This window comes from Rhagoletis pomonella, unplaced genomic scaffold (assembly GCF_013731165.1).
Source record: "Rhagoletis pomonella isolate Grant_MI unplaced genomic scaffold, Rhpom_1.0 Rhpom_scaffold_00008, whole genome shotgun sequence".
In the NCBI taxonomy this organism is placed as follows: domain Eukaryota; kingdom Metazoa; phylum Arthropoda; class Insecta; order Diptera; family Tephritidae; genus Rhagoletis; species Rhagoletis pomonella.
In genome coordinates, this window is record NW_023458562.1 from 6,882,325 (window position 1) to 6,894,643 (window position 12,319).

The 12,319-nt window shown below is 44.0% G+C and overlaps 1 protein-coding gene across 1 annotated transcript in view; it reads left to right on the top strand.

Annotated features, from left to right (window-relative positions):
- LOC118744132 overlaps positions 1-12,319 on the top strand; it is a gene marked incomplete at its 3' end in the record, with an annotated part of 159,471 nt that overhangs the window by 73,453 nt on the left and 73,699 nt on the right.

The window sequence follows — 12,319 nt, forward strand, 5'->3', positions numbered from 1 at the left end:
TTTTTCTAACTTTAGAACTTTTCAGTTGTATTTAAAAGAAAATATGCAGTTTATGAGGTAAACGTAAACGTGAATCGCTTTTTTGTAACTAAATAAATTAATATCTTTAACCGGGAAAGATAAATCACACAATATCTATGACTGCTTAGTACAACTGTAATCGGCTTCGTATATTTTCGCGACCGCGTAAGACAATACGAGCATGGATCGGAAACTCGGCCTTTCCGACCAAGATCAACAGCTTGTCCACAGCGCGGAGCGGAAACTAGAGCTTTCCGCCTGCCACACACTCAAAGTAATGACTTCGGGAACATGGATCGGAAACTCGTTCTTTCCGACCATGCTGAACAGCTTGTTCATAGCGCGGAGCGGAAACCAGAGCTTTCCGCCTGCCACACATACAAAGTAATGTCTTCGGGAACAAGGATCGGAAACCCGGCCTGATCAACAGCCTGTCCGCAGCGCGGAGCGGAATCTAGGTCTTTCCGCCCGCCGCACACAAAAGTCGACTGAAGACTAGGCCTCGCCAGCTACCAAACCTGCTATTTTATGCTGTTATTATTATTATTATTATTATAAATTACCATATATCTAAATTCTCATTTGTCTGTAAGAAAACATTTTTCTGTAGATCAAATAAATAAATAAATAATGCAGAAATTTTAACTGAGCATAAATATCAAAACAATATTCTCTGTGTTATACATATATTGCGAACAGGAACGTCAACTTTTGTTTGTTCCATGCCATGGCGGAATTATACCAGGTGAAGTAATTAGATCGAGAAGAAAGATCTTGACACTGCCTTATATGAAAAATTGCCTTTAAAATTTGTCTAGAAGGCAGCCGAATGTCAGAAGATAAAGCGAGAAACCTGTTTTGTTACTTCACCTGTTTATTGCCTCATGGTTTCATGCAACGATTTTAAGGTTTTCCAGCAATATTTTTAAGCGACTTCCTAAAAAGGAGGAGGTTATTAGTACGTCGGAATATTTTTTTATTTTATTTTTTTTATTTATTTATTTTTTTTTTAAATGTATGTTACCGCATAACTTTGGACCACGTCAACCGATTTCGATAATAATTTTTACAAGGTAGGAAAGGTAGTGTCTCAGAGGTGGCCCCATACTAATCTGGTTAAGATCCGATCAGTGGATCATGAGATATATATATGTATATATATATTTTTTTTTTATATGAGAGTTATGTCTTTTTTTTATGCTAAAAATTACTTGTCAATTAAAAAGCATGCAGACAAAATTCATACAAAAGCGCTATGTCCAATTTGCCGAGCAGTTATTAAAGACGACGCTTTCCCTATATTTTGTTAGACTTTTCATAAGTAAAAATATTTGTTTAATTGTATTTTTGGAATAAACAAAGTTCTTTTTCCTTCTGTCAGTAAACTGTTTTTGTTACAAATAGTATAAATAAGCAATGGGAAATAAGGCAAAATTTGTTTTATTTTCAACCTTTGTTGGAAATAAAGCTGTTCGGGACGGGGTGAACTGGGGGCCGGGAATTCCTCTTGAATTCCGCGGCAAACGAGGGTCGAGGAGGCGCCGAATCCCTAAAGTCCTTCGAGGTTGAATTAAACCGCAAAAAATTCGCCCAACAAATTAAATGAAAAACGTCACTTTTCACTAATATATATATGTATGTGTCTAACTGCCACTTTATATTTATATGTATAAAAAATGCTGTAACAAAAGGTTATATAAAATGTATTAATAATTAGAGGACCTTACTTGAGTGATCGGAGTTCTCTTCCAAAGTGGCAGAGTGTTAGGTGATCGCAGAAGGCGAAACCCAACATCCGAGGCGGGTAACAGGACTCGAGAAAAAGGAACTGGAGTAACGAGTAACTGTTCCCGCTTAGCTCACAGCGACATCTACAAGTGAAATTCTCTAATCAATAAACATACTTAAGGTGAAGGGGGCTAGCGTAAACATGCCGCCCGCCTTGCAGTGTCGCTGCAATAAACCTAACTAGAGTATTATCAATTCATTTTACTATTCATTTTAACATTTACAATTCATTTTTGATTTTACAGGCCAATCGGTTACTGTTGTCCACTAGTAGATGGTGCCTCCCGAGATCATCCATCCAAATATGGTGTTCTGTGCCGTGGGTCGAGTTTTTGTTGTAGCAGAAGTACTCAACCCCCCGGGGTTTCGTCAAGGGTCGTCTTCGTCCTCTAACTCGACAAGCCTGAGGCCGAGAAAGCGGGCAGAGTCTATAGGCGTGGTCCATAGTGCTTCTGGTGTCAGGGTCGTGGGGTTAGAGGCGCATGCGAAGAGGTGTTGGGTGTTGTGTGGACCTTGCCCGCATGCAGGGCATGTGTCTGCCACTTCTGGGTTCAGCCGGGAGAGATAGCTGTTTAATCTGCGGCACCACCCAGAACGGAGTTGTGCTAGGGTGCACCTGGTCTCTCTAGGCAGTTCGGCTTCGTCGATGTTGATGGGTGGCGGTCGACCACCTAGAACGATGTTGTCGTTTCTGGTGCTAAGACTCGACCTGACTGCATCGGTGTGTAGGTGGTTAAGCGCCGCTCTGTATTTCTCTGCGTCGAATGGGTGGTCTACGCACGGCTCGACGTTGGATTTCCAGTCGTGCAGGTGACGTCTGACATGTCGGGGAGGCGGTTCATTTCGAAGCAGGGCGTTATTGGGGTGATTACCACGGTAACATCCCACGAGGAACTGCTTCGATAGCAACGTGTTGTGCTCTTTCACCGCCAGCATCTGGCTTTCTTGGTGGAGGTGATGCTCGGACGACATGAGATGGCAGCCTGTAGCCGTGCGTAGAGCTGCATTCTGGCATGTTTGTAAGTTTCTCCACTGCGTATCGCTGGTACCCGCCGTCCATACTGGCGCTGCGTAGTTTGCCACCGACCGGCCGATTGCTTTATACGTGGTGAGTAGAAATTTCCAAGATCGGTGAGATAGTCGCTGATTTTCCCGCATAGGCTGTCAATATTGGGGCCCGTCGCCATAATCGTGCAGTCATCGGCGTAGCTCACCAAGTTAACTCCTGCTGGCGGCGGAGGGAGTTTCGCCATGTAGAGGTTGAACAGTGTCGGGGAGAGTACGCCGCCTTGGGGGACCCCCTGTTTAATCCTACGCGGCTTGGACTCGGCGTTTCGGAATTCGACCGATGATTGGCGTCCACACAGATAGCTGGTTATCCACCGCTTCGTCCGATCCGGAAGCGACGGGGACGTTTTGGCAGAGGGTCGCGTGGTTTACCGTGTCGAAGGCTTTCGACAGGTCCACCGCCACTAGGACCGTCCTATCACCGGGTCGACGTTGGTTCAGACCCTCGCTTATCTGTGTGGTGATGGCGTTTAATGCAGTGGTTGTGCTGTGCATTTTGCGGAAAGCGTGTTGGTGTTGGGCTAGTTGCAGATGCTTCGTTAGACTGGGGAGGAGTAGTGCTTCCATTGTCTTTGCCACTGGGGATAGGAGGAAGATTGGCCGGTAAGAGTCTCCTGCGTCCGCCTTCTTACCTGGCTTAAGGAGGGGGATGATCCTACCCATTTTCCACATCTCAGGGATGATCAGGGTGGACAGTGACAAATTGAAAGCTGATGTGATGTGTTCGACTCCCACTGGTCCTAGCTTTTTCAGCATCTGCATCGAGATTCCGTCGGGGCCTAACGCCTTGGATGCTTTGGCGTTCTTTACAGCTGCCTGCGTCTCTTCTGGTGTAAAGCACGTTGGTGTGTCTCGGGGGCGGAGTTTGTGTGCTTTACGTAGCACACTGCGGCGGGCTTTGTCTCTCTCCGGGTCTGCAATAAACTTCCGGCTGAAAAAGCGCATGCACGTCCGTGGGTCCGACGTGGTGGAATGTAAGGGCAACATTGTCCTTGCGTTTCGCCGGATGGGAGAGAGATTTTACTGTCGTCCACAGTTTACTAGCTCCGCTGGGGAGATTGCAGGTCTTGAGGTGCTCATTCCACGTTTTCCACTTGTGTTCGTTAACCAGTTTGTTAATGTCCTTGTTGAGATCCCTGATACGGGGATCACCAGGATTAGACTGGCGGATTCGATCACGCTCGTCTGCGAGTCCCGCCGCTTCAGCTGGAAAGCCCGGGCGGATTTTGACAATCCTACCGGCTGGTATGAAGCGGGCGGCTGCTGCGTTGATGGTCCGGCGGATGTTGCGCTCAGCTTCGCGGGCCCATGTTGGTGGTGGAAAAGCATTGAATTTGCGGTCTGTGTGTTCCGTAAAACCATCCCAGTTGGCCTTCTTGGTGTTCATATACGTACGGTCTTCGGATGTGACAAAATCTCTTGGGTGGTCTATCGCGACTACTATGGGCAGGTGGTCTGATGCGAGCGTGAGCACTGGCTGCCAACCAATGCAATTTATCAGACCCCCGCTTGCTATAGTGATATCTGGCGAGCTGTAGCAGTCACCCGCGACCCTGGTGGGGGCATCGTCGTTTACAGTGGAAAACGTTGAGTCGTCAATTTGTTCTGCGATTAGTGTACCCCGCTGGTCGTTGCCCAGGTTGGAGTACCAGAGTGCGTGGTGCGCGTTAAAATCCCCTAGCACTACCCGGCTTTCGCCTTCAAGTAGCGCACTTATGTTCGGGCGATACCCTGCTGGGCAGCTGGTGGCAGGTGGTATGTACACGTTGACGACTTCCAGCTCAGTATCTCCCGACTTGATTGCCATGCCTTGGTGCTCAATGAGTGTGTCGTTGGCGGCGATTCGGGGGGTAATGAGCCGGTATTGGATCGCGTTGTGCAATATAAAGGCGATGCCGCCTCCGGCGCCGCGAGAGCGGTCTCTTCGGATGACGTTGAACTCATCCTGACTCTGAAGGCTAGAGCCGGAGTGGAGTTTGGTTTCCTGTACCGCCGCGACTGAGATTTTGTTGCGTCTCATGAAGCTGACTATCTCAGCGATCTTGCTTTGTAGTCCGTTGCAATTGAACTGCAATAGTTTGATGGTAATTCGCGGGGTGAGGGAGTACTGGCGCGCTGCCTGACCTGGTTTCTGTGCCTGTTGTGTTTGTTGCGGGTGTGGTGGTCCGACCGCTGGTGTTGTCACCGGTGTTGGTGCCGGTGTGGTTGCGACCGTGTGCCGCGGTTGTGGGATTGCCGCTGGCGTTGGCATTGGCACAGATGTAGGTGCAGGCGATTGGGGTTGTGTGGTAGCAGCGCAGCAGGCTGCAGTGAAAGCAGCACTCCATTCGCGATGGTGTATGAGGCCGGAGTAGCGTTTCAGGTGGCACCAGTTGTTGCATGCGTTGCATCTTACGGATGTGGTGTTTCGCCTTATAAGGTTGTGGCAGACGCTGCAGTACCATCTGCTTTGAGTGGATGTCCGGGGTTGTTTGCTGGGAGTTGGTCCACTGGCTGTTGGTTGGGCGGGCGCTGTTTGTGTGGAATGCTGCGCTTGCTGTGGATTGTTGCAGCACGATGCAACAAAGCTAGCACTCCACTCCCTATGGTGCCGGAGGCCTGAGCATGCTTTCAGATGACACCAGTTATTGCAGCTGTTGCAACGGACTGAGGTGGATGAGTGGTGTAAATTTTGGTTGCAGACACTGCATGTCCATGGTCCGGGGTTTTGTTCTATGCCGGCGCGGACCAGTAGTATGCGGAGCAGACTTGCCGGTAGGTCATGCTCCCAGTGCGAAAAAATGGGGGGGTTGCTGAACCTGCTATCGCGGTGGACCACTTGGTGGGGGCCTTATTGTTGCGTGTTGTTTTTGCTGGAGCGCTGGCAGATTTGTATTTGCAGTTGCTGCTGCTGGAACGCTGGCAGATTTATGGTTGCAGTTGATGCTGCTTTGGCTGGAGCACTGGCAAATTTATGCACTATATTTAAAACGCCCTCGCTTTGTGTTCTGCTGCTACAAATAAACACAATTAGTACTACAAATATACTTACTATTCCAATACTTATTTAACCGGTACTCCGGCTGTTGGGGTGTCCTTGCCCTGCAACTCTGCTGCTCCTGTTCTACGGGGTAGAGGAAATGGCTCCAACCGAGTTTATGTCACTTACCTCGGATTTAAGGTATTTTCCGCGTGGCAATATAAGGAAAACAATTCGTAAACGTATTTTTTACCAAAATTGCCGCGTTTCCACAACGTGTTGCTAACGATTTTTATTTTGTATTTTTTATGTTTCTTTGGGTGCGTTCGGAAACGTCAAATTGCTGGGGGTCTTCACCAATGAATGTAATAAAAAACAAAAGTTGGTGGCGGGTTTCACCAATGAATGCAATATAAAAAACTTTAAGATATGTTTAATTGCACACGATTCGACGTGTACAAGAAAATAAAAAAACGTGTTAACGGGGGGCGCGATAAAAATTCTCCTTTATGAAGGCAACTTGGCAGTTTACGGAAAAATGTTCATATTTGAAAATTGTTCGAATTCTTCACTTTTACTTTATTTTGAAACAAATGTGGGTCAACCACGAAAAACTTCAAGCCGATCCGGCTGGAAGGACCATGTTCGGGACGCGGTGAATTGGGGCCGGGAATTCCTCTTGAATTCCGCGGCAAACCAGGGTCGAGGAGGTGCCGAATCCCTAAAGTCCTTCGAGGTTGAATTAACCCGCAAAAAAATCTCTCAACAAATTAAATGAAATACTTCACTTTTCACTAGTATATATACCCTCTGGTAGAATTTGTTCATCGCCTTCTGGGCTGCAGAACTATATACTCGGAGATAGGAGAGGTATCGGTAACAAGGTATGCAAACCGCGGCACCCCGCAAGGCGGTGTCCTCTCCCCACTCCTGTGGAATCTTACGGTGAGTACTCTGCTGTCGCAGCTGTAGAGCACAGGCTGTCAGGTAGTTGCCTACGCTGATGATCTGGCCCTGACGGCGGAAGGTAAGCACCCCCAAGTTCGATGTGACCTGGTTCAAGGTGCCTTACGGGTTATGGAAACCTGGTCCAAGGAATCTGGCCTTGGTGTCAATCCAGGGAAAACAGTCGTGGTTCTTTTCACAAAGAAAACTAAAACTGTCCAGATGCAACTTCCTTCCATGAACGGTGTTACGCTGGCCCTCTCGGAAGAAGTTAGGCACCTGGGCGTTGTATTGGACAGAAAGCTAACTTGGCGGCGCAATGTTGAAGAGCGTTGCAAGAAGGCTATAACTGCCCTGTATGTCTGTAAATCAGCAATAGGAAAAAAGTGGGGCTTGAAGCCGCACATTGTGAACTGGATGTACACAGTAGTAGTGCGTCCCATTCTATTCTATGGCCACGGTCTGGTGGCCATCCATGGACAAACTTACAATCAAAAGCAGACTGACAAAGGTTCAAAGGGTGGCGTGCATGATGATCACGGGGGCGTTGCCCTCAACGTCGACTAAAGCCCTAGAGACTTTGCTGCATTTTCTGCCTGTGGACCTATATGGCAAACTGCAGGCAAGTTGTAATGCTGTTAGATTAAACGCGCTGATCAAGTGGAGTGATACAAGATTTGGACACTCTTTTGAAAGAGCACAGTCCCGCCTGCTGGACTAAAGAATCACTTCCAGACAAGGATCCCCTCAAAGGGTGAGTGGGAGGAGGATTCAATCCTGATCTCTTACTCTGACTCAGCAGCCATCTACACCGATGGCTCCAAGCTAGATCTGAAGGTAGGAAGTGGGATATATTCCGTCTGCCAGATTACTGTAGCGTGTTTCAGGCCGAATTTACAGCAATCTACGAAGCTGCTAGATGGCTGATCGATTCTCCTACTAATCTACGTGCAGTAACTATCTTTACTGATAGCCAGGCAGCTATCAAAGCACTTAATTGTAACAAATCTACATCGAAGATTGTCATGGAATGCAGACGTACTCTAAATGAGCTGGCAAGGAGTCACTTTACTCAAGTTGTATGGGTACCAGGTCATAGGGACATACCGGGCAACTGTGTTGCGGACGAGCTGGCTCGGAAAGGAACCCTACTGCCTGCGATCAGTACCGCTCGTAATGCGGGTATTCCGCTATCATCCTGTAAACTTTGGCTGCAGAATAACTTTATCGAATGGGCAAATGTAAGATGGTCCGCGGAGCCCACGTGCAGGATAGCGAGACACATTTGGCCTAGGTTAGATAAGCGTAGATCTCGCCCTCTCTTCCGTTTGGAGCGACCAATGCTCCGCCATGTTATTGGAATTCTCACCGGGCACTGCCTTATGGGAACCCACGCTGCAGCCAAACAAATACTGTCGTAGCTGCCGCGATGAGGAGGAAATCGAGAGCGTGGAGCATTACCTGTGCCACTGTCCTTCGCTATTCTTTCGAGTGTCTGGCTGAACTGGGTTCATCAGAGCTATAAATTGGTTCAATTTCTGAGGTAGGAGGAGGGACGCTACGAGTCTCAAATATGGTATCACAATGGGCCCATGGAGGCTTAAGTGTGCCCTTTTCCTGTACGGATGAGGGCAGTCTGGATAACCTAACCCTTAACCTATATATATGTAAGTGCCTAACTGCCACTTTATTGCATATATATTTATATGTATAAAAAATGCTGTAACAAAAGGTTATATCTTCCAAAGTGGCAGAGTGTTGGGTGATCGCAGAAGGCGAAACTCAACATCCCAGGCGGGTAACAGGACTCGAGAAAAAGGAATTGGAGTAACGAGTAACTGTTCCCGCTTGGCTCACAGCGACATCAACAAGTGAAATTCTCTAATCAATAAACATACTTAAGGTGAAGGGGGCTAGCGCAAACAAAAGCAAAACTCAGATTTTGGTATTATTTCCCATTTAAAAGTGAAATAAAGCAAATTTTGCCTTATTGCCGTTTGTGTGCCCTTAAATACTAAGTAATAATCTGGGTAAAATGACCCAAAAATACTGCGGGTGCATGAAAAACTATGTTGCCTTCTAGCTAGCTTCAGCTGTTTTTTTTTTGCAAAACCATAGCTGATTACACTTTTAACGAATAGACACTGCCGCAGCTTATTTAAAATTGCCTAATTCTGTAATTAAAGATTTTTTCATGAAAATTGGGTCATATTGAGCCAAACATTGCAGAAGGGTTAAGTAAGAATAATTGACTCATATTCATAGATATGGTGGAAATGAATTTATGGAAAGAAACAATTATAAGGGGGGATTAAAATTTTTTATTTTCCACATCAAACAGTACCGTGAATATGTGCCAATCACACATTTTATAGCAAATTAAGCATTTTTTCCAAAAATTTACTGCTAGAACTTATTTTTAAACCCCGTTTACAATAATGTTAATTGACTAATTATATTTAATAGCATTATGAGCTATGATTGACGGCTGTTTTATAGATTTTTCAGCTAAAAGAAAGATTGATATAAAGAATCGATTAGAATCAAATAATTCGAATCTCGCCGGCGATTACATTTTTCAAACAGCAAAAATAATTCGTGTTTATGTTGGTTTCTTCTAAAACTTTGAAATCAAAAAAAGCAGCCATCGCCCAGCAGAGCGATAGAAATAATTCTATCGCCATGAAACGCCGCATATCGAATTTCGCATTTCGCTTTTGCTGTGCTCAATTTCATATGCTTGACAGCGCAAATTTCGCTGTGGTGAGTTCGCCGTTCGTCGGCATTATATTTTAGCTATAAGTGAATGTAAATGCTGCGTCAAACCTTGGCGGCAGTAAGGTTATAGTTTTTTAATAAAGTTGCCACCTGCTTTTGAAATTATGATATTTACACCGTTCGCCCGATTTTCAAATATGAGGTGTCAAACGAAGAGACTTGGCCAACAGAAAGTAGGATTTATTTTTTTGAATAGGGTTTTATATGCCCTTGTTTTCAGCTGATTAAGTTAAACGACATTTGGACTAGTTTTTACTATTTTATTTTGTTTTTTTTTTTTATGTTTACATTTTTTTTGTAAGTGTGTTCCTTTACTTAACCAGCTCCACAAAAATCAACACTTCAAAATTCGTACAAAAATTCAACAAACTTGTATCAATTAGCAACACCCAAAAATTTCAAACTTTCTTTTAGGGGCGCAGTGTTATAGCCCCTTTAATTTTGGGGGGTTAAAGTGCAAACTTCAAGACAATAGTAAAAGGCGCTTATTTTTAATAATCTGGCTGACAGTGTTGTACATTTTCTGCCATATAAAGTATGCTCGTATAAAGTAGTCTCCTGAAGAGAAATGCACTTTGCCGATTGAAAAATATTGATTTTCAAGGATTCTATACCATTTTCATGAAAAATTGTTTTTTTTTATTGCCATATAAAATACATGGGAAACTTTGAGCGCTTTGAGCACCCTCTAGATATTTATTGATTAAAAACACAGTACCACAGTACACAGTGACAGTGTGTAAGTCGCCGCTTAAACTTAATTCGGCGGCCGTGCGCGCATCCTTTGGCCGCAGCGGTGTCGAGGCGACTCCGAAAAGTGATTCCCGAGTGGGCACGGCCGCCTACCATCTTTGTGCCAAGTTATGTGAAAGTCAGTTCGGCACTTATCGTCGAACTTCGCGCACGCGCCCTCTACAAATTAGTAATTTGTTAATCTCTTTACATCAATATGTTTTTAATAAGGGAACAACTCCTGTATATGTAAATATGCATCAAAATCCCAATAACTAACTTGAGCTAAACCTTGTGCCTATTAAAAAGCTTGTGAATAAACGGACACTGTACATTCTAAAATCGAACCCAAAGTTTTTCTTTCAAACGGAAAGTGTGTATGAGATCAAGGTGAGAGCAAAGGGACCAAGCGAAGCAATATTCAAACAGGATCATATTTTTGCGATCCTAGCATTAAAATTCCGATTTTACCTTTTTTGGAGCACTCTTTTGAGTACTCTATGTTTAATATTTTTTGTATAAAAGTCTAGCGCATTATATAACAAGCACCATATAAATTCACACTTCAAACTTTGTACAAAAATTATAAAAATTCAACAAATTTACCAAAATCCCCCAAAAATTTCAAATTTTTTATTCAGAATTTTCAGAAGCATTTTGGGTATGCAGTTTTATAGCCCATGAAATTTTAGTAGGTTAACGCCAGTATGTAGCTCTCAAGAAAACGGTCTAGAGAAAAACGCCATTATTTCGTGGGTGTGTCCAAGGAATTTTGACATCTGATACTTCACAGCCTGTTGCCTCACTCTTTCCCCAAGAAATAATTGAACGGACATTTATTTCTGTTGCAAACATGGGTTGCCTTGTGCTCGTTTTTTCACAAAAAACTTTGGATAACCGTAGTAGAAAGTGTAGCAAATTTCTTAAGAACTTCGTACTGCCTTAAAGAAATTTGACTCGAAAAAATTTCTTAGCCATTTCTTGTACGTCATTTTACACGGAGTTTTTGCTTTTCTTAATAGCTGCATACTGGCCTTTAAAGTGCAAATATCATGACGCTAGAAAATCGCGTTGATTTTTGCTTCCTTATAAAATAAATTATAGAGCATATTTTACATATATGGAAGAAAATGCACAACACTGTGAGCCAAAAAAAATATTAAAAATCAATGCGACTTCCTTTTGAGATTTTTGGGTGTAAATAATTGATAAAGTATGTTGAATTTTTGTACGAAGTTTGAAATGTTGATTTATGTGGCGCTGGTTATGTAAAGGGTCAGACTTTTATAAAAGAAAAAATGCAAACCTAAAATAAACAAAAGGAAAAATGTTTTTTCTGGTATACAAAGGAAATATAGTAAAAACTAGTCCAAATGTCGCTTAACTTAATTAGCTGAAAACAAGGGCATATAAGACAGTGGCAACCATATTCAATAAACTAAACCCTACTTTCCCATCTGTTGGGCAAGTTTCTTCGTTGGACACCTCATATTTGAAAATCCGGCAGACGGTGTAAATATCATAATTTCAAAAGCCCTTGGCAACCCTATTAAAAAACTATAACCTTACTGCACATCAGAGGCCAAGCACTTTCATTTTAGAAAATCTAATGAACGGTGCAAATCTTATGCAATTCACAAAATTGCCTTCGCATTGATTAGTATCTCCAGCCACACCAACTTTCCGCGAATGTTTGACGCAGCATTTACGTCAGTGGTGCACACGGGAGTCTCCGGGAGCTACTCGGCTTTCACACACAAGTCGTGTGTGCGCAGCTAGGCCCTAACAGCGAATAAATCCATCTGATTTGTTCTTGTTCGATGTCATTTTTCTCGTTAGTGGTGTGGTGCGCGAAGAAATGAGGCGGGTTTGAAAATTCTGATTTGTTCGACCGTTAGTGGCGAACATTAACCCATGTCATCATATCAGTTTACTTTTAACCCATTTCGTCATATCAGGGTATTTTGAACCATTGAAGTGAGCACATTGCGGGACATTGCAAGTAAGCGATTTTTATAAGATATTTCT